Source organism: Sciurus carolinensis, chromosome 6 (genome assembly GCF_902686445.1).
Source record: "Sciurus carolinensis chromosome 6, mSciCar1.2, whole genome shotgun sequence".
In the NCBI taxonomy this organism is placed as follows: domain Eukaryota; kingdom Metazoa; phylum Chordata; class Mammalia; order Rodentia; family Sciuridae; genus Sciurus; species Sciurus carolinensis.
The window spans coordinates 18,550,979-18,574,387 of record NC_062218.1 but is presented as its reverse complement, the minus strand read 5'-3'; the positions used below and the strand labels follow the sequence as shown (position 1 = coordinate 18,574,387).

Sequence of the window (23,409 nt, the reverse complement as noted above, 5' to 3'; positions counted from 1 at the left end):
TTTCTACGCTCCTAATGTAATTAGGTGTTTCTTCTATAATCCCCTGAAGCCAGGCAACTTTAACACTCATCATATTTCATAGCAATTGTGTTTAGTAATATTTTTCTGCTCCTTGACCCACATGAAAAGCAGATGTTAACCAATAATTACTATTTCTTATTAATATATAAAGGGATAATACAAATTTTATGAAATGCCATATCTTAGAAATAACAGAATTTTACAATATCAAACAGCATGATTAGTGAATTTTCCAGTATTTAAAAGGTTAATTCAAAAGATAACAAATTGATTTTATTCAGATTCCTTTTGATTCCTTATCCATATCAGAATTTGACAAGCACTGTAGTTCTCTGGCTAATGTTCAGTAAATAAATATAAACCTCCTTATAAGTCACTTTAATATATGTAGAAGATAAGTTTTCCCATTAGATAAGTGGGAAGAAAAGTCAAATTTTTAATCCTTTTAATGTAACTTTTTTGTCTGCAAACTAGGAAATATGTATTTATGTATTACCATGTACACATGTGTCATTGTATAGTTACTGGGGATGGTTTCCAATTTAGAGTGGTCCTATATGGATTTTTTAAACTTTATAATGGTGTAAAAGTTCGAGGCTTTTAGTAGAAGTCTTATTTTAAATTTTGAAAATTAATCTTTTCCCAGGATAGAGACATTTGGTGTGCTAATATTGCATCTCTTGTGATAAGGGCAATGGCAGGAGCCACGACTCCTAGTCTACCACACAATCATGAGAGCAAATAACCTATAATCCACAACACACTGTGTGACTGAGCTATAATGCTCAGTAGATCTATTAAATTTAATTTTAACTGAGAGTGTTTTCAATTTCTGTTAGGTTCACCAGTACCTAACCCCACTTAAAATAAAAAATCACCAGCATTGTACAACCTGCATTTGTCATTATTTGTCATTTTCCATGCCTCTGTTCCCCCAACATTATTGTTTCATTTATACTTTTAATATCTGAGTGAATTTCATTATCAGTAGGTATTTTAGAAATATTTTCATGGAGCAGTTCTATATGAATTTTTAACTTGAAATGGTACAGCAATTACGGACTTTAAAGTGACTGCTAATGTGCCCCATATTTCTTTAAGTACAATTGGATAGGGCCAGAGATCAGTCTTCTATTGCACATCTTCTGTATTTAACCTTTTATAATTCTATTTAAATATTATCCTTTTTAACCTTTGAAATACAGAATTTGCCTTTTCAGAGAAAGTTGACATTCCATTATAAAATAAGACAAAATGGCCTTGACATAATTATTATCTACAGTAGCAGGATTTTATTTGTGCATTATGTGTTGCATATAATAAAGATGTAGATTCAGCCTAATATGTTTTATCCACAAAAGATGCAAGAAATTTAAGGGCGAAGCATGCTTTGCTTCCAGTTTAATAAGCAAAACACACAGTATGAAAAATGCTTCATCCATTCCTACAAATAATGTTACATAATTAAAATTTACAAAAGTGATAGCACAGATCTTCCTAGTCAAAAGAAAGCTAATGGTTAAAACATGTAGCATGAAAAGTTAAATAGAACAATATTCACATTATGCTTCAATTATTTATTTGAAGGTCAATTTCCTAATAGACTGACATTGTTGCCTAGAATTTTACATTCATAGGCAATGAATAGGGATGGTGTGTGATGTGCAGGAGTACTTAATTAAAAATTGCAAAAATAATGGAATGAGTAGAAAATGGAAATAGAGTGGATAGAGGGAAGGAGGAAGACAATGGCAAAACTTATAGAAGAAACTGAAGGAGTTTGCATTGTTGTTATAATGTCTATTTTGTTTTAAACTCTGAATCAACATAGAAAATTTTCCAGATGGCTTTCCATAGAAGTTCATATTTTATACTTTTGAATTAAAATCTTAATTTTAATTGTATTGCATTTTGGAGAAATTTTTTACTCTGATAACAATGGAAGTTTAAAATTTTATTTTTATAATATTAACAAGTTTATAAAAATAATAGAATGATTCCTTTATATTAGTTTATATGGTGCTGGGAGAGGTAAATGAAGATTGTAATTACTAACCTGAGTTTAAATTTTTAAAAATAAACTGTTAAGTGAAAGAATGGAAAAAGAAAATAGTTCTAATGCATAACCTATACTACTGCAAATTAAAAAAAAAATGTGAAAACTTGTTTGGTGCTTGATGAATTGTGTATTTTTAAAAAATAACATTTTCTTGCATACTTTGCTTAGTAATTAAATACAACTGAATAGGTCAACTTTTTATTTGATGTTTCCCTTTATTCTACCTTAAAATAATATTAAATATAAATATGAATTTCTCTGAAAATATTGAAAGCTTTGATGCCACATGAAGATTTAGAAAAGGATTAACCTTAGGTTTAAATTTCTTTTATCACCAAATATATTCTCCCTAAATTTACATATCATGACTGACAGTAGAAGAAACTTGAAACACAGACCCTGAAATATGTGAGGGTTTCAGTCAAGTGTTGCTATTCAGTGAAAGACCAGAAACTTATGATCAGGAAAAAAGAGTTTAGGGATAAAATAAAATTAGGATTGATTTATTCATAAATATAATTCTCCATGTCCTGTACCTATCTAACTCACTTTATCACATCATACTTTTTTATGCTTTTCTGTGCCAAGCAAGTATGATTTATATTATACAGTCAAAAATCTAGTGTTAAACTTTTGACCATTTTGAGCAATGTCAACACTTTATAAACAAGGTTTTACATATTTTCAACTTTGACTCTCTCTTTCTAATCCTCCTTGTATAGTTTTTCTTGAGATAGTATCATTATTTTCAGGAAGATAGTATTTTTGGCAATTTTTTTCTAGATCAGCTGTGTGACCTAATAAATTTTTTTCCCATAAAAATTTCTGTGATATGAGAAATTCCCTTATTTTGATTTTTCACTCATGAGCAGTCTTGGTTCCCATTAGGGGTAAAGCTACTTGAGTTTCACTGTGCAGAATCGTTTGCAGCATCAAAGCCTCCTCCTTCAGGCAACACTCTCAGAACCACAGGTAGTTTCCAGCTTCTAGGTGACACTAAAATAAATATGGACTCAGAAATAGGGGATTGAGAGGGAAAAAAAGTTCTAAGGTATCTCTGTCAATTAATGTCCTGCTAACTTTATTTACTTGTAACTAAATGTCTAAAGTTTGGTCCATGGGCTGGGAAAATAGCTCATTTGGTAGAGTGCTTGCCTTGCACTCCCTCACCTCAAATAAATAGATAGATAGATAGATAGATAGATAGATAGATAAAATAAAGTTTGGTCCAGGTTTGAGATGTCAAATATGCCTAAATTTGGCAGACCTCAAATAAACATAAAAGAACCAATCCTTCTATCAAGATGTTTGAGTGCAATCAGATCAAGAACTTCTGATCGAAATACAGAGTAACTTCAAGAAAGAGTAAAATCAGGAAAATCACAATTACATAGAAAAAAAATTAAGAATTAGGAAACTCTTTGAAAACACACACACACACACACACACAAATACACACACACACAGGAGTTGGGAGGTCTTCCATCCCCAGTTCAGCTGTGGCATTCATTATGTTAGGGTATCTTGTATAATGGAACAAGGACATCAGTCACATTTTTCAATCAAGGTCTTTACTTAGAATTAAAGTTTGGCATTGAGTTCCTCCTACTAAAAGGAGGAGTGAGTGGAAGATAATTGCTAAGGGAACAAAAAAGTGAGTTAAGAACCATAGTCAATAAGTTTCTTATAGATACGTAAAGAATTAAGTTGTACCACCAAGTATTGACTCAGTAAATTTATTTCTAACAATACCAAGGGGGAAGAACTTTGAAGTGTGTGCTCTGATGTTATAATCTACTCAGCTTGGGACATTTTATCATGGGTAAACTTCAAATAATTGAAAAAATAATGATAAAAATAGACTGAAAAGAAAACACACACACACACACACACACACACACACACACTGTCCCACTCCAAATGAGCCTGCACTGCAAATTCTTCCACATGAAAATATGCTCTTCAAAATGATAACTACCAAAATCAACAAGAGGATTGTGGTTTTCTACAAGTTGAATTTATTTTATGAAATGGTATGATATTTAGCATCATACATATTTGAAATGTTAAAGGAAAAGATATACATTATTCATTACTGTTAAAACAAAAATATGAAAGGTAAGTCCCTATGACATAAGAAAGCATAAAAATTTAACTACAGAGAGAAATTTAAAGACTATGATTCTTTAGTACATTAGACATATTCTTTCTTTTATGCAATAAATACCAAATGAATTAGTGAAAAGACAGAAAAACAAAGAACAGAATATCTCCAAAAGCAAACAGAATTAAAAGATACAAATTTAAGAATGAGGAAATTATGATACATCTGTTATTCAACTTTTCATCTCCGTGGATGAAACAGCTGACGAAAACAACTTAGAAGAGGAAAAGTTTATTTTGGTTCACAGCCTCAGAGGTCTCAGTCCCTGAGCATGAAGTGAGGCAAGATACCAGTGCAGAAAGGCATGTGGAGGAAATCTTTTCAGTTCATGGCAGCCAGGAAGAAGGGGGAGGATGAGAGGGAGAAACAGAGAACGGCAGAAACAAAATGAGAGAAAAGAGAGAAAAGGGGCAGGGAGAAGATAACTATTCTAGGACACACCTCCAATGACATACTTCCTCCATCGAGTTCCCAGAATGCAGTAGTTTATCCAGCTATCAATGGAGCCCCATGATCCAATCACTGCCGACAACCCTACCTCTGAACCTTGCTGCATTGGGGACCATGCTTTCAGCACATGAGTTTTGGGTGGACATCCCAGATCCAAGCCATAGCAACATGTCTGACAGAAACTTCAGAAGAAAAGAATAAAGAATTTCATTCCTGGGAGACAATTCTCTTTGGCATTTTCAGGTGTTTTGAATCAGCAGTTGTTCCAGAAAACCTTCTGAAGAATGTATAGAAAATTCAGTCTCTTTCTTGGGAGGTGGACACATTTCCTTTCTGATAGGATAGTAAAGATAATGATGGTTCTGGGACAAAAATTGGCCAGATTTGCCAAGCACAGCACTGCTCAGCTGTGACACAAACCCATTGTGTTCACAGTATCAACCCTGCTGTCTGCTTTGCCACCATGAGGTTTTGTGGGGGGGGGGGGGGGGGGAGCAGGAGCAAGGAGAACAAATCATGATACTAAGATTACCTGTTATTGGGCAAGTAATAAAGTTTCTTAGACACTGTCACAAAGATTTTATGTTTTCTGCCAGCATCTATAAAACTACTGCAGGTTAACTTTTTATCTTGAAAGTTGGTTAACCTCAGACTTTGCTCTGTTCTTTTGTTAGTGTAAAAAACAATATTTGGGTAAAAGATCGTCCCGAATATGAGCGTATTAGGGTTCTGCAGAGAAACGGGACCAGTAGGCTACGTGGAGGTATCTGAAGAGATTTGTTGTGGGGATCAACTCACATTGGGACCTAGAGCTGGAGAGAAAACACAGTGTCAGAAGACTTAGCTGCAGGGCTTACAGGATAGGCCTGTGAAATGGCTAATTTGATGTGTCACCTGGCCTGGGCTGGGGGGAGCTGCAGGTGCTGGGAAAACAGTATTTCACAGTATGCAAAGCAAGTGACCTCCTGCTGTGTGGGTGGGCCATGCCTAACCCGCCGAGGTCTGACCAGAACAGAAAGGGAAAGGGTGAATTTACCCTCGCTTCACTGGGGCTGAGCCCCGTCTCCTCCTGCATTCAGTTGCTGCTCCTGGTTTTCAGTCTTTTGGACACAGACTGGGTCTTGTATGGTCACCCGACCCCAGCCCCAAGCCTTCCGACTCAGATGGAATTAACTTGATGGTCGCCGGTTCTCCAGGCTCCGGACAGCCTGTGCAGACCGATCGGCTCAGCCTCCACAACCGTGGGAGTCCGTCCCCCAGAGTTCTGGAGGAGACCTGGGCGTCAGTATTGTATAGTGTTCTCTTGCGAATCTAGCTTTTCATGGCTCAAGAGTGTTAGTAGTATAAACATGATGGGTTTGTTCCTGAAATTGATTATTACAAAGTGACCCAGAGCTTTCTCTTGGGAAATATAAATAAGAAATCTAAGAGTAGACCATTCGACGTTCACTCAATGAAAAATAAAGCCTATTTGGTCTTCAATTATTCCCACAGTATTATTTTTAATTCACTTCCTCTAGGACAAAGGACTGTACCAGAGGCTTAAATGTCTTAAATACAATGACTCAAAAGACATTTTAATATATATAGGCAAACAAAATCTTCTTCTATACAATTTTTTTTTTTTTTTTTTGTACCAGAGATCGAACCCAAGGGCACTTAACCACTGAGCCACATCCCTAGTCCTTTTTTGTATTTTATTTAGAGACAGGGTCTTGCTGACCTGTTTAGGACCTCACTAAGTTGCTGAGGTTGGCTTTGAACTCGAGATCCTCCTGCCTCAGCCTCCTGAGCGGCTGGGATTACAGGCATGTGCCACTGCACCTGGCTATACAATTCATTTGAATATCAGAAATATAAAGAACATTAAAATTAATGCATAACAGGAAAATTTTTAAATAATGGTTTATGTTGTTAAGCAAAAGACGAATTATCAGAACGTTAGGTGCAAGACATTATTTGTAATAACCGAAACAACGAAAACAACAACAACAGAAAAGAGAACATCACGTTTCCCTTCCACTTGAAGTTCTCGATGGGGTACGTGGGACAGTAGCGCTGGGAATAGTAGATGTGACTTTGTTTCTTTATCTGTTTTGAATTCTAAAGATCAGCAACCTATGAGGAAGTCCTGATCTTCAAATGCCTATCTAGCATATTTCACTGAAGAATTTCTTCATGAAGGGAAAGGTGTAAGCTATGTGTATTCCTAGGTTGCTGTAAAGAGCACTTGGATATTGTACTCTTTTGATCAAAATTGATTTGTGTGTGCAAAATAAAATGCAATAAATCCCTTTCAATTCTCTGTGACTGAAAGAATTTGGATACTGCATTTATAATCAGAGTTTTCAAGAGAAACGAAAGCAACAGAATGTGTATATATGTACATGCATGGAAAGATTTATTGTAAGAAATTAGTCTAACACAATTGTGGAGCCTGGCAAGTCCAAAATCTATAGGAAAGGTCAACAGTCTGGAGACCCCGGGAAGATTTAATGTGGCAAGCCAACTCCAGAGGGAATATGCTGGGAAAATTCCTTCTTGTCTGGAATAGGTCAGTCTTTTTCCTTAAGACCTTCAACTGATTGGACGAGGCCCACCCACATGGTAGAAAATAAACTGCTTTTCTCCGTCTACTGATTCCAATGTTAATCTCACCTAAGAAATACCTTCACAGTAACCTCCAGATGTATTTGACCAATCATCTGGATACTGTGACCTTGCCAACCTGGCACCTAAAATTAACCATCACAGGTATTCTGAATGGGTTTCAAAATATAATTGAAACTGTAGTAAAATCTTCCAGGAAACACTTCCAGCAAGGGGGAAAAAAAAAAAAAAAAAAAAAAAAAAACTGACATGAAACCTAATAGGATTAAATAGGATTAAATCTATAGTATACAAAAAAAAAAAATCAGTTTGGGTTTTTCTGTTTTTTGTGCATTTTTTGTCCTTTTTTTTTGCAAATAAAACCTTTTTGAATACTGTAACTCAAACAAAACATACTAAAGTTATGAAATTTTATATTAAAAATAATATTTGGATGGAATGAAATTTATATTTTTTAAGCTAAAGAAAAATGATAATATCTGAATATAAAGAAATATATAGGAAATATTGTGCAGTGAGATGGTGGCAAAAATACTATAAGCAGGTCTCAGGCATTGTCTTTAATTGGAGAAAGAATGTCTTTCCTCACCCATTTTCCTTTTCTTCTTGTTCTAAGGATGGTTTTAAGCAAATAATGTAGCCAATTTGAAGTATCAATTTGTATTATCAAATAGAAGTGATATTTTTAGATGTTTTGTCTAATTTACAAGTCTTGTATAATTTTTAAAAATTATACAAGAGGAACGACCTTGTTCTCTGATGATGGGGGACTCTCATAAAAGTACTTATTACTTTCAGATTTTCTTTGTATATTGATTTCTCTCTTGGTTAAGCTACTGTTATTAGTTTTTATGTTTTATCTGTAACAGACTATAAGAAATAGTGATGTATTTCTTAAACACTACCAGAATAGAGATGTAGATTACCAAAATTGAATGACATTAAGAATATTAATAAATATCAGGAAAAAAACACAAAAAAATGGAGTAATGATTTCCAAAGAGATTGTGATGATTCAATAAATAAAGCTAAAACAGCCAAACTATAATTTAAGAGAATGATGAAGATATTCTGTCATAAAATTAAGACATAAAAGTCTTCTCCATATGAATTTATTAGGTAATTCAATCATAGAAAAAAAATAAGAAAATCACATGAAAAAAAAAGCAACAAGGATTGGAAAATAGCAATGAAATATTTTGGTGATTCTCAAAATCACCCTAAAAGTAAAATATTCTATGTGTTATAATTTTTAGATTATGTATAATGGAAATTCTAGACAATTTGAACAGATTGGGTGGTATAAGAGATCTTGTTGTTGAGAAGAATAACTTACATTTTTTAAGAAAATTACATAATATGATATGTAAATTTAAAAAGTGAATGAAAAGATGGATATGAATTTTTAGAGATTATACAACTGGAAAAAAATTTTCAGGTAAATTAAATGTGGAATGTGAAAAGTTGAACTTTATAAGCATTTTAATGAGATAGTAGAATGTCTTTCCAATTGCTTTGAATATATTTCTTTAAAACTACTCAAGAAAGAACTAACAAGAAGGTTTAGATAATTTATCATTATCATGAAAATCTTTCACCCACAAACCATTTCAAACTGCTAAAAAATAAAAGATTGATCCCAGTACCAATAAATACATGAATAAATGAATAAATAAATGAGTCATGGCAAGTGACAGGGAGGAAACATTTTTCATTGGTTGTTACATTTTCTTTTTCTGTTCTGTTCAATAAAAACTTCCATTTTTCCTGCCAGACACATAATAGGTTGGACTTTCTTTTTCTGTCTTAAAATTGTAAGATGCTCAACGTGCTTTGATCAATGAATTGTGAATCAAAATGACATATGCCAGAATGTCATTTCTGGGTCAGAGTTTTAGAAGCCAGTACTCTGCATACTCCCTCCTGTCCCTTCCCCTGCAGACTTCCTGTGTCCTAAAGCAGAGAGCAGTTTCAGGAGCACTTGGGTCTCTTAAGTGCAAAGACTGGAAAACATAGGTCCAGCTGCCTCACAGTGAATGTGCATCACGAATCAGACAGGAACCTGTTCATTTATTTCTCTCTTTTTTTTCATCACAGCATGATTAATCAATTCTGAGACTAACTAGAATCTATACTACTACATAACAATCATCTGAAACTTTAAAAAAATCACTGAAAGTTGAGAACTAGTATAAACAAGCAATTTTTTTTTAGATGAGGAATCTCAAGGGTTTTATAAATATTTGAAACTGAAAGCAATCTTTCATGTTTTCCTGGTAGATATTGCCTGGTTTTAAGCCCCAGTATCAAAATTCCTATATGTGTCTTAACAAGATATTTCAGGCAATATGTGTTTTAAATATTTATATCACCCATAAACAATAAAATTTACAAATTATAACTCTTATTTACAATTTACTGAGAATATTTCATGTAAATTTTTGTTAGCAAATTAAATGCACCTGTATAAAATAATTTGCATTGGAGAACAATTTGATAGAACACTATTATAATCTAAATTTATAATTATCATTATTAATTTCTGAACATTTTATCAACCTTGAACTGAAGCAGTATGCCTCCTTTTTCTTTTCATTTCCAGTAGTCTCTATTTTATGGAAGTTGTTGTTTTACTCTCAGGTGCACAAATAAAATAGTTATTACATTTTCACTCTTTTCTTGTTTTTATGTGGTACTGGGGATGAACCTAGGGCCTTGCAATGCTACGCACATATTTTACCACAGAGCTATGTCCTCTGTCCTTACATTACCATAGTTTATAGATTTTACATTGCACATTTTCTTACATATCTAGCTTACTGATTTTTGTTTCAAATTTATTTTATGAGATATTAAGCAGCAGACAGCTGATCCCAACACTTTCCCTAACACAGTGACATTAGGGATTTGTGGCAGCACATTTCTCTTTCCATACTTTCATCTGAAATTTCCTTTCTCCATTGACACCTTTATCTCCAGCAGTTTGTCTCCAGTGATAGTTTTTTTTTTTTTAAATGGGTGTTAATATTGTTTAAGAAATTTATAGCAATCAGACCATTCTAGCTCTTTTGCATTGTATCAGTTTCCTTAAAATTGCATCGGAATCGAAATGTGAATAAAACCTTCCTAGTTTTAGCTTTTGTTCCTTAGATTGTCTTGAGATCATCAGATGATAAGAGGCTTCTGCCACACTCCTGATAGAACATGGGATATATGCAAATATAGGAAAAATTCATCATATGCCCACAAAAGACAACTTTGTCACAGATGCTGCATTCATAGACACCTCTAGGTAACCAGTGTACATGTTTGTAATGTTTTACGATGCCAGAGGATGCTGAATTCAATGTGTGGTTGCATTAGGGACGTGACTAGTGTTGTCACTATGACAAAGACTTACAATTTTCCCCTTTTGAGGTAATGAGAGGTAGGATACTAACTGGAAATTTTAAGGGAAATGTTTGATATTTTATACTGCTTTACCATCATAAATCAGAACATTTAAACTTATTAATTACCAATAATATCTTAGAGAATAGTGCAAAGAATATCAGTTTAGAAAAAACTAGTCTAATATCACCAATCATTAGTGGGAGTATGTATGTATGGAAATATTAACCACTTGTTTTGGGGATTTTATTTTGGAGAGTGCCTTGGAAATATTAATTTCAAGATACATGAACTTGTGTTCCATAATTTCCACCAGTAACCCAATAAATTATATACAATCCTGGACATTTGCTATAGAAAAAGATTTCGAGAGTTTTATGGGGGCATATACTCTAACAGTGAAAATGGAAAGGAACTCTTGCTCCTCTGTACTTAAAAATAATGCACAAAGAAATTTTGGTGTTGTGTAGAGTTTTTTGAGTTCTTTTTATATTCTGGAAATTAGTGCTCTATCTGAAGTATGAGTGGCAAAGATTTTCTCTCACTCTGTAGGTTCTCTCTTCACATTGCTGATAGTTTCCTTTACTGAGAGAAAGCTATTTAGTTTGAATCTATCCCAGTTATTGATTTTTGCTTTTATTTCTTGTGCTATGGGAGTCCTGTTAAGTGATCCTAAGCCGACATGTTGAAGATTTGTACCTACTTTTTCTTCTATAAGATGCAGGGTCTCTGGTCTGATTCCAAGGTCTTTGATCCATTTTGAGTTGATTTTTGTGCAGGGCGAGAGATAGGGGTTTAGTTTCATTCTGTTGCATATGGATTTCCAGTTTTCCCAGCAATTGATGAATGGATAAAGAAACTGTGGTATATATATATACAATGGAGTATTACTCAACCATAAAAAATAATAAAATTATAACATTTGCAGGCAAATGGATGAAACTGTAGAATATAATGCTAAGTGAGATAAGTCAATCTCAAAAAACCAAAGGACGAATGATCTCGCTGATAAGTGGATGATGACACATAATGGGGGGTTGGAGGGGGGCAAGAATGGAGGAAGGAGGGACTGTATATAGGGAAAAGAGGGGTGGGAGGAGTGGGGGAAGAAAAAAATAACAGAATGAATCAAAAACCATTACCCAAGGTAAATGTATGATTACACAAATGGTATGCCTCTACTTCATGTAACGAGAAACAAGATGTATCCCATTTGTTTACAATAAAAATGAATTTTAAAAAAAATTATGGTGTTGTTATGGTTTGAATGTGAGGTGTACCCCAAAACTCACATGTGAGAAAATGCAAGAAAGTTCAGAGGAAAAACGTTTGGGTTGCCAGAATTTTAACCTAATCAGTGAATTAATCCCTGATAGGATTAACTGAGTGGTAACTGGAGCAATTTGGGGTGTGACTGGAGAAAGTGGTTAATTGGAGGTGTAGGTATGGGGTATATATTTTAGATCTGGAGCGTGGAGGCTCTCTCTCTATCTGCTTCCTGATGCAAGCACCTTCCCTCTGCCACGCTCTCTCACCACGATGTTTAGTCTCACCTGAAACCCTGAGGAATGGAGCCACCTTTCTGTGGACTAACCCTGAACACTCAAATAAACTTTTCCTCCTTTAAAATTGTTGTGGTCAGATCTTTTAGTCACAGTAGCAAAAGAGCTGACGAAAACAGATGGGCTCTAATATGATAAAACAGTTAAAAGTGATGATATAGAGCTACATGTATCAATCAAAATAAACCTAAAAAAGAGAAATATTAAGTAAAACAAATAAATTTAGTGTAGGACATATATACAATATGATCTATTTTATTTTATAACAAATTACTCTCAAATTTACTATCTTAAAATAACATTCTGCTTTGATTATTTCTCATAGTTTCTGTAGGTCAGAAACACATGAGAGTGTCTTAGCTGTGTTCTTCACAGCTAAAACCTGGTTCCGGGTCTGAATAAGATTGCAGTCAGGTGTTGCTTAAGGTACTATGATCTATTGAATTTAAAAGATGGAACTTCTGTCAAGGAGGCTCACTCACAGGCTAGCAACGTGGTACTTTTTGTTGATGGAGGCCTCAGTTCCTCCTCATGTGATCCAAATGGCTATTTCTGTGTCATCAGATCATAACAGCAGGCTCATCAAAAGGGAAAGATCAGGATACCAGGGTACAAACTTCAGTGCCTTTATAACCAGGGAAGTCACACACAGTTTTATGTCAACTGATTATGTGGCCCTGCTCTGATTCAGTAATGGATGATACCATTCAAGAGCAAAAGTGTGAGCAGGCAAGAATCATTGGGGTTCCTCTTTGAGGCAGCATACTTAAAATCTATTCTATAAAGGTCAAGAAAATTAAAAGAAATGATATCTATTTTTAGATATAATAATATGTGGCCAAAAGGGACATTATGGAGATGGTAAACAACATGTTTAGAGAGCAGTTACCTCACCTAGGAAGAGAGGAGGATAGAATTGGAGAATTGCTATGGGGGACCACTAATGGTGTCCACTCAATTTAATTGATAGGCTATCAAAATTAATTATGGAAGAGCACAAGGATTTGTTCTGGAAATTAAGAGCTTATGATTCAGTTTTCTGTAAATTCCTATAGATTGAAATCACTTCATATTTAATTGATAAATACACATGAGCAGGCTTTAAAAATTGCATGAATGATAAATGAATTTGCTTTCTACATTCATTCAGTAAAAAGGTCCCTCTGACAGATATTGGCAAGCATTGACTGCCTAGTAAGAGTGATAACTTGATGCCTGAGGTCTGGCCTTTCTTCATCCAGTTTTCCTCATTAAAACTCCGCCTTCAACAAAGGGCTCAGTTGACATGAGTGAATCTCTGAAATTGAAGATGTGGTTCTGGACATCCAGATGAGTGTCAATAATAAATGTAAAGAGGAATATTCTACACATAATGGATTATACATATACGGGGGATTGAAACCAGGGATGCTTTACCATTGAATTACATCCCCAGACCTTTTTATTTATTTATTATTGACACAGGGTCTTGCGAGTTGCTTAGAGTCTCACTAAGTTACTGAGGCTGGCTTAAACTTGCCATCTTCCTCCCTCAGCCTCCATACTCACTGGAATTATAAGTATGTGTCACAATCCTCGACCAAAATGGTCTGTGGTTTGCTAGGGCACTTTATCCTCCTTCATAACAACACTAGATATCCTCTACCTTACATTCTACCTCTGAATCTCAAATCCATATTAATAGTCAACATTTCCACAGTGTTTATACAGTACCAGTCACAGGCTAAGGACTTTAAATATATTATGTCATTTATTCTTAAATAAAAACAACCTTCTGAAATGACCTATAAACAGGGGACAAGCAAAGCTAAATAACTTGTTATATAGCAAAGCTATGGCAAAGGTTAGGAAACTTAGGTGCTGTGCTATGCTATTTCCTTGTTGGTGATAATTGTTACTGGTTTTCCCATTATCACCATTAACTTCACCTTTCAAGGAGACTTCAAAGATAAGTGTATCCTGCTTTCAACTTTATATATGGCAATGCTTGTACTATAATCTTTTCAATAAGAACTCAAAAGTCTGTGTCTTTGAACTCGTCTAACATCTAAAAATGGTCAACAGTACCAACTTGAGTTCCTGGAGGCTCAATGTGCCAGAGACATACGGAGATCACCAACAGCCTCTTCTGATTGGGTGCATGTAAAAGTTCAGGTAGATGAAACAGATTTTGCAGTGCACTCTAACTAGAAACTGGATATTTCTGAGAATGCTCCAATCCTGAAATTTTACTGGTGGAGTATTCCATTGGTACCGCCTATCCATCTCAGGTGGCACTTCAGGAAATATTGCTTACCTTTGCCAGCTTTTCCACCAGGTCATTATCCTGCAGTTCCTCCAAGGGCTCTCAGAATCCACTCCTCAAAAACTGTAGTCATGGATCCAAGGATAATGTCACTTTGTTCATGACACAGCACAGGACTTATATTGGACCTAAAACAGTCATCAGCCCTGAGTTTCAGTAATTTTTTGTTCTTAGTAACTTAATGCCCATAACTCTGGGAACTGTTCAAACCACTCTTTTTTGTTAAGACATGTAGCCTCATGGACTAAAGTTTTCTCAAGATTATCAGATGATATGACACCTAATGTATTAAATAATTTACTTCAAGTATACATCAAAGTTGATGTAATATACATTCCATGTAAGAGGAAGCATTAGAAATTTATTATTAAACAACATTAGATAAGAAGATAACCCTACCCTCTATTCTACTTCTCTTCTGAAGGCTTTGGCTTATTACAGAGTTTGAAGCCCCTGGGCTTTATCCCATTGCTAGATCTTGGCCTGTGCTCTACAAATTGGGATATAATTTCATAAAAGAAAGCCCCTGGCTCTTTTGCTTTGTTGTTTAGTAGTTTAGGAGGTCTAAAGCACCCAGAACAAGAGCTTTGCAGCTGCTAAGTTTTTCTTTGTTAGAAAGAATCTTGTAGACATTTTCCCTTTTTGGACTTTTTATTGTGTTTAAATGTCTTCTCAGACGGTCCAAATAATATGAATCACGGGGCCTCAGATAAACAATGCCAGTGGTTTAATGTGGATTTTTATCATAAAAATGTCCTCTCCCAGCATGCCATGAAAACATGGGAATGGTAAGCCCTGTACAAGTTTCACTTTCCCTATTTCTTAGGTAATGAGTTATGAGTATTGTCCAATGTCAGGAAATAAAGAGTGAATTGATGGGTGAAAGTATGTTTTAAACTCTCAATTTATGAAGAAAAAGTAAATTCAACTCAGCCTGTTTTCTAGACTGTGCAAGTTTTCCTCCATAGGTTTCCATGAGTCACATAACATATTATGACATATGACAACTGACATATTGTCACAAGGTCATTGTGTTCTTTTTGTGATCTCTGCATGTAAATCTCCACAAATACTTTAAGAAACCTACTTAATATTTAGAAAATATCAACTTGGAACCACATTGCTCATACACAGTATGTTTTCAAAGGACAAGTTTGTTTTATGTTCATTTTACTGTCAGCAAACACATGACACTAACATTTTTGAAGTTCAGCTATGTGCATTTTTGTGTGTATTATTAACTGTTCCATCCTTTAAGTTGGATTCAGTTATTTCCCATATTAAATAGATACGGAAATTAATGCTTATCATTAAAGGAACTTGTCAAGATTAAGGGGTGACGAGGTCGTGAAAGGGTGTAAGAAGTTTAAATGCAGAGACCCAACACGAAACCACTTGCCGATTTCCCGGTAGAGCCATGTGGGAGAAGATGTTGAATGTATACATTCTTGATTATGCTCCTAGAATATTTGATTGCAGAATCTAATAATCTAGGGTTAAGTTTCTCATGTGATTCTGCTGAGTGTAAGATATTAAACCTCTGATTTATGGAGATTTAAACTTTTCAGTTGTGGTTCTCTGATAAGTGTGAGTTTCTAAGTTATTGAGAGCTCAGTCACATTAGAATTTATTATTTTTCACCATTCTCATTCATCATATTTTAATATTATAAATCTATTTTAGATATTGCATGAAAACAATCCCTGTTCCCAAGCTTTGACAAAGACAATTCTTTTAAAAGCTAGTAAAATATTTGTGTTAGTGACACATTCATCATCCAAAGGTCACAGCTCCGAAGTAGGGAAAAGTTAATCTGGGAGCTTTGGCTGAAATACTGCTTTCTAGTTAATATATGCAGGGCCGTCACCAGGAGGACAGTGAAAGGTCTCTGCTGTTCCATGGCTCTGGTGGTGGATGCAGATGCCAAAATGAACTTTTGCTAACAAATCGAAACACTTTTTCAAAAATAAATAAATACAAATAAAAAAATTTTATTTGACCTTTAGAATCTAGTATAAATACACAAGATGAAGATTTAAAATATGACCTTGAGAAAGCTAATCTAATTTCATACAAACATAATCACTAAGCCATCTTTAAGGGTGTTGGGGGCGATTACTGTGTTAAATCCTGAACTTAGCATGAGGTTAATGAGAATGATCAGTTTTCTGAATCAAGACAGTGTGGCTTGATGACAAACTTTTTTTCTCAAGTTTCTGAATTTGTATGGCAGAAAAGCATAATAAATACAAAAATTCATTCTTTTCCTTTATTTTATATTTAATTTTATATTTAAGCGTGTTTTGAGGGAAATGATAACTGATTTGAGGACTAGATGTTTCAAAAATCAGGAAACTCTAGGAGATGACTTTAAAAAGAAAAGAAGAAAGATATCACCGCCTATATTTTGATGAGTAACTAAATTTTATATACTCCAGAGAGATACATAGGAATGGAAAATGTTCAAGAAATAACTGATCCATAACCCTGTGTACAAGGACTGTCTAGTGTAAATGGTAATTTTTCCCTTTAACCAGCTCCACTCCCCTCATTCACTTTCTGGTTCTCTCCAACACTTTAATCTGAATACATTTCCTTACATGAAACTTTGTAGGCAGGTGGAACTCTAGATTGCATGATTTGATCCTATGAGTCATTTATTTTTGTTTGTTGGTTTTTATCAAAACTCTTCCCAGTAATGTTTCTGTCACTCTGATGTTAGGTGATGGATCTCTGTAACCTGTCTTTTAAAAAGTTATTTTAATAGGAAGTTCATCTACACTGAGGACCTCAAAGTATTTCTTTTCCTAGCATGTCATATGCGGCTCTACGTTGTCCACCTGAAAGATGAAATTTAAAATATTTGTTCTTCAGCTTTTGCACCTCACTGAGGGATTCTTCTGGTGGTGAAAACTTCCCTAATATTTAAGCTATGGTGGAATTGAGTGGAATGGTCTCCAGGGGTGAGACAGGAGGCCTGCAGTTGAAAGCCCAAAGATGTCTATGAAGGTGCAAAGGTTTTCTTGTGTAGTGAATCTTACTTTGCACACAGCACATTGCTAAGTGCCTCTGCTATGAAAGGTCATTGCTTAATCCACTTTGGCAGCTACATGAGCCAGTGAGGATGGGCTTGATAGACAAAATGAACTTCTGAGGAAACTTTCATACTTTTTCTGTAATGGATGTGATATCATTTGTATTCCCACCCCAGGGGTTCTTCACATTCTTGCCAATACTTGATCTCTCTTGTCTTGACACATTCGCCTATCTAATAGGTATATGGTAGTTTTGATTAGCATTTCCGTGTTGATATAAGATACTGAGCATTAACCCCAAATTCCAGTTAGATGGGACAAATAATTTCAAGAAGTCTAAAGTACATCATGGCGATTACAGTTAATAATAATATATTGTATACTTGTAAGTTTCTAAGAAAGTAGATGTTCTCATCATAAATGATAAAGTATGTGAAGTAATGCAGACGTTGAATAGCTTGATTTGTTCATTCATTGTATACCATAAACATATGTAATTTTTACCTATCAACTAAAATAAAATAATAAAGAAAAATGTAACTTTCAGAAAATTGTTTTATTTAATGGGTAAAGATTTTGAATGTTTTCTGAAAAACATATATTAAAATAAAATTTGTTGTTTATTCTGTCTCTTTGAAATACATGTAAGCTTTTACAAAGTCTAAATAAGACACTTACCAATTTTATACCTCTTGGAAACCATCTCTTTAGGATAGAAATATCCAGGGAGATAAGACTCCTATTTCCCAGTTTCTTTGGGAGGAGAGGAACTTAATCTTCTTCCTTTTTCAAATTGCAAAACTGTTTTCTAAAGTAGAGATGTGAGGTGTTCAATGTTTCTTTGGATTAAGTGTATTAAGATAGGTTGGGATATCCCAATTATCAAGAGGATTTGAATGAACTGTATGTGATAAGTAGTGCTGCCAGTTCCTCTGCTTAAAGATTGGTTATGGCCTGTCTTAAGATGCAGGCAGCTGCTTGCTTAAAAGATAACCTGTTATATATAGTACATTTTCACTTAAGGTTTATTTAATTTTTTTTTTAATCTTTCACTTTCATGGAGAGCTTTTGATGGTTGGCAGGAGACATTATTTTTAATTATATTTCTCTAAACATGTATAATCTGCTAGTAAATAAGTATTTATATAATATCCCCAGGGCACTCAAAATCAAAGTCCTCTCACATTATAGACTGAGAACCACCATAGTAAGAAATATTGGCTAGAGTATAAGCATGTGTGGTTAGATACTGTTTACCTATCTTTGTTTCAGAGAAAGTGGACATGTTGAAAATTGCATACTGGAAAACCTTCAATAGCAAAATAACTTCCTGTTGTTTTGTTCTTTGGTATCTTGAGCCTTTGAAAAATAAGTGTGTTGCTTCAGATTAGTTGATTCTTTTTAATTTCGGGGAGGTATGTTCTTCTTCCCTGTCAATTGTCTAGTGGTGGTGGGGGAGACAGAGAAAAAGATTATGTAGTCACTTCCTTAATTTGGAGTATCATACATTAAGCTTAGGTTGGAAATAGAGGCTGATGGATGTGTTTTGGTTTGTTTGGTTTTGGTATTCGGGATCAGTGGCACTCAACCATTGAGCAGCATCCCCGACCTGGAGTCACTGGGATTACTGGTGTGCACCACCATGCCTGGCAAGAGGATGCTCTTGACAGTCTTTGGAGGCAGTACCGCCTCGTGCAGGTGTCAGAGGTGAGAAGAGTTGGAGAAGCTGGGTAGTGGGAACACACTCTCATGTTGATAGTCATGGTTTACTCTCCTCAGCCGGCTCTGTAGACCATCACAGGGACAAATCAAGATCTGTCGCCATTTTCTTTGAACTCTCAGATTTAATCCTGGAGTAGAAACAAAATTTGTATTTATTGACCAGCAAATGTCACAGTAAAGGGAAAACAAGGAGTTTTTCTTTTATAATTTCTCCAGTGTTTTATATTGATTCTGAAATTTAATCCATTAGCCGCTAACATTTATTTCATTAGCCTCAAAAATAAACAAGGGAAGTACAGACAAAAAACAGTTAGTTTGAAAAATGCTAAGGAAGTCGTCAGAGCTAAGAGGAAATGTACAATGGATGAAGAGGAGTTTATGACTTGTGTTGAAATACCAGTTTCCAAGTTACTTACATGTCATACTTCCACAACACAAATACACCATTTTAAAAAGTGCCAAATCCCCATACCTTTGTTAACTGCAATGGAATTATATGATGTTGCTTAGGAACAAAGAAAGGAAAGGAAAGTAGTTGCTAAAGAAGGCATACTGACCCAATTCTTCCTCAGTGATTGTCTCAATCATGCTAGCTGGTTACCTATTTTTGACTCACCTGATTGATTTTTAAATTCCTGAATACTTCAGTGCCTAAAATATTATTTTAGTTTCTCTTCCCCATTTCTTTGTCCTTTACTTGTAACTTTTCCTTTAAAACAAAAGTTTTCTACATTAAACTCTCCACGAAAATGCAAATGCCCTTGTTGAAGGGTTGGGTTGCAGTTAGGGTAAAACAATCTCATAGAAAGTTGGATTTATCTGAAAAGCTAAAGGGCACCTGGCTTCATGAGAAAATAAATATTTTAAGAGAGCTGATCTTGATCATCTTTCTGGTCTAATTTGTAAACTTAAAATACAACTCTGCTAAAATATCATCTTTGTTCTTTGAGAAAGCATTTATTTTCTTGGCACTGAATAGTTTTCTCTCCAACTGTCTAATTACTTCTTGAACAGATGATCCAGATGTTTCTTGTGTTTTTCCTCACGTCCCTTTTATAGACCAAACAAGTAAATATGCAATTTTTTCTTTCACTGACCAGTATTCATCTCTTCCATATTTTTATTCATATTATATTTTTTCTGAGCTATTTAACTTTTATTGCACATCCACACCTGGCTACTCATAAATCTTCACAATTTTCATGTGTTTCCAGAGGTTATCATTTTAATTTTAGAGCATATCCTTAAACCGACCAAATTATGCTAAGTGCCAAGTGCATAACAGAAAGTATCAAAATGAATTCCACTTTTTCTGTAACTATAATCCACCACCTAGCAAAATGAATAATTATAATGGAGACCACTGGACAGAGGAAACAGGACAGGGGAAAGGAGGAGGGGAGGGAAAAAGAAAGCCTTGGATTATAAAATCATGTTATGTGTATGTATTAATATGTCCTATTGAATCCCACTGTTATGTATAATTATGATGCACTAATAAAATAAAAATACAAAATAAAATAAAATTAGAACATTTCCTATGCTATGAAACTTGGTCCTGGCATTTTCTTTACATCCTGGGTTTTATAGTTTTCTGAATCATTCAAAGACATCCATGGTTGACTGTGTCTCTGTTTAGGAAATGAGGTTGATATTCTCTTTCTTTCAATTTTTTAAAATAATTTTATTTCTATCCCATTAATCTATAACCTCTTATGAATAGGCATGCAAAGAAATAACTGATACCCAAAAGCGAAACCTTGAAGAACTGGTGCATTTAACTATGTTCATCCCCTTCTTCTTCCTTTCTGAAATCCAAAGAAAGCTGAGTCAATTCCTCAGTTTCATCTGAGACTTTGCCTCCTGTCTATGGAATTTTACATTCTCATATTTCTCAGTATTTTGGTCATTCTCAGCATCAACAAGAATGATCCATCCTTGTCATCTTCTAGGTTCTTTGCAACCTCATATCTATTGACCTTCTCCTATGTAAACTTTAGGCTATGGAGTCATCTATTCAGGACAGTTCTCCCAAGTAGCCTTGAACTGACACAGTCTTCCCAATTTGTTGCTTGTTGTTCTAGAGAATAACTATGCAATCTCTTAAAATAAGTGGGGAACAGGAGGACACAACTGGACTCTATTTTCCAGTCCTTGTGAAAAACAGGATGTCCTTTGCTGCTTCAGTCCAGTGATTCCTGTGATCCCAAGATACAGACCTTAGTCCAGGTGGTCTGTGGGGGCGTCCGGAATTCCATCCAGTGCTTGACAAAGATCCTCTGGAGGATGATTGCAAAGGCTCATCCTAAAAGGAGTTGCCGGATGTTTTGCTCCGGAGCATGGTGTTTTTTCTGCTGTTTTTTTTCTGATAATATATCACTCATTTCAGTCTGAACGGATTGCTTAAGGGGATGAGGGGAATACAACAAAAATTCCAGAAAATACTACCTACAATCTGAAAAACAATGGGTCTTTACCACTAACAAAGTCAAAAATAATTTTGCAACCGTGCAATGAGTCCCTGAAAGCCTCTGGAGAAAATAGTTATAGATTTGCCTTTGTCTCCAACAGGCTGGTTAAATTCTAACAATGGTTTTGTTTATGTGTGGTGGTGAGGTAAGAGAATAAGGTTTCACAACATTCCTTCCTTCCTACAAAGAATATGTCACCCCTATAATAAACATTGGTACACAATAACCATTGGGACCGCTGCCCTCCTGTAGCCCTTAACTCAGCAATTTAGATATTAACCAGATGGACCTAGTAGAGATGGTCACATGAGATTACTTGTCTATCACTTTAACCGCGAGAATAATAAGAATAGTCTTAGGTCACATAGAGTTTAGATATTAAGGAAATAAACATTGTATTAGCTCATCAACGTAGTTAGATAGTCTTAAAACAATTGTGATTAGTTAAGGATAATCTGTAAGGTTGCTGTTTTCTGCCTATGCTTTGGAAACTTCTTTAATATTAACCACAAGACTGCCATTATAGCCTGAAGAAAAATGTATATAAACCCAGCCTTCCCCAGAATAAAGTGGGATTGATTGCACCAGAACTAGAGTCTGTGGCTTTCATTCTCCATCCATCGCCGACGCTGTCTCCCCACGCCCCGTTTACCTGTGTGGAACCCACGGACTCCTGCTAGGGCTGGACCCCGGCAGTGGTCTTTCAGGGTCCTTCATTTGTGGTGCAAGTGGGGTGTATGTGCTTGAAGCTCAGTCTGTGTTGGGCAGGTTTCTGCATCTGAAAGGCCTAACTCATAATGAATCCTAGGCTTCTGTTGTTCCTTGCTGCCTATGTATAAGTAATAAACATGCTTCATAAATCTTGCTGTGTATGAATGTGTCTCTGGATCCAGATAAGGAGGTAATCACTGCACAGTGAAACTGCTTCACCCCCTTTTCTTTTCAAGGGACTTGTAGGTTAAATTTCCCCTTCTCGTTGTTATAGTCTGTCATTTTAGTATGCTATTTTGCTTTTTTTCTGCTTCACTCCAACTTCAAAATCACATATACTTCTATTTTCCTCTAAACTGCCAGTCTTTCCCTACCTTTAGTTGCTTATTTATTTCATTTACATGTGTGGTCTCTCATTTCAGTAACATTCTTGCAAAGGCTCTAAGTTTGTTTTCCTCTACCTCACATCAAACCAAACCAAACCAACCAACAAAAGAAACACTAAATTCTGGAGAACAAAATGGGGCATATTGGAACCGGGTAAACCACCTACAATCCCCTCAGTGCTTGACAAGGATTCTGCTGAGTAGTAAAGATGTTTGCAAAGTCTCATCTTGTTGGGAATTTGAGTTGTGGGCTTTCCTTCCTTGCTTGCTTAATATGTGAAGGTTTACTATTAATATTTTATGTGTTTTCCCTGAAAACAGGGGTCTTAACAGAACCAGGGTTAAAACATAAAAACCAGACTTCTAATGGAACAGTGATTTCAGATTTAGTCATTTGCAATGAAACTCTGAGTAACCAAGATTGCTATGAGAAAATACAAAAACAGATTCTAGCTGCCGATCCCATGTTGACTACTCTCAGACGACCTGAAGCACGTAGGCAAATAACTCCAACCCCATCAGG

The 23,409-nt window shown here is 35.1% G+C and overlaps 1 pseudogene; it reads right to left on the bottom strand.

The window, feature by feature from the left end:
- Window positions 1-23,409, bottom strand: part of LOC124986985 (26S proteasome non-ATPase regulatory subunit 7-like) — an 87,413-nt pseudogene that overhangs the window by 17,773 nt on the left and 46,231 nt on the right.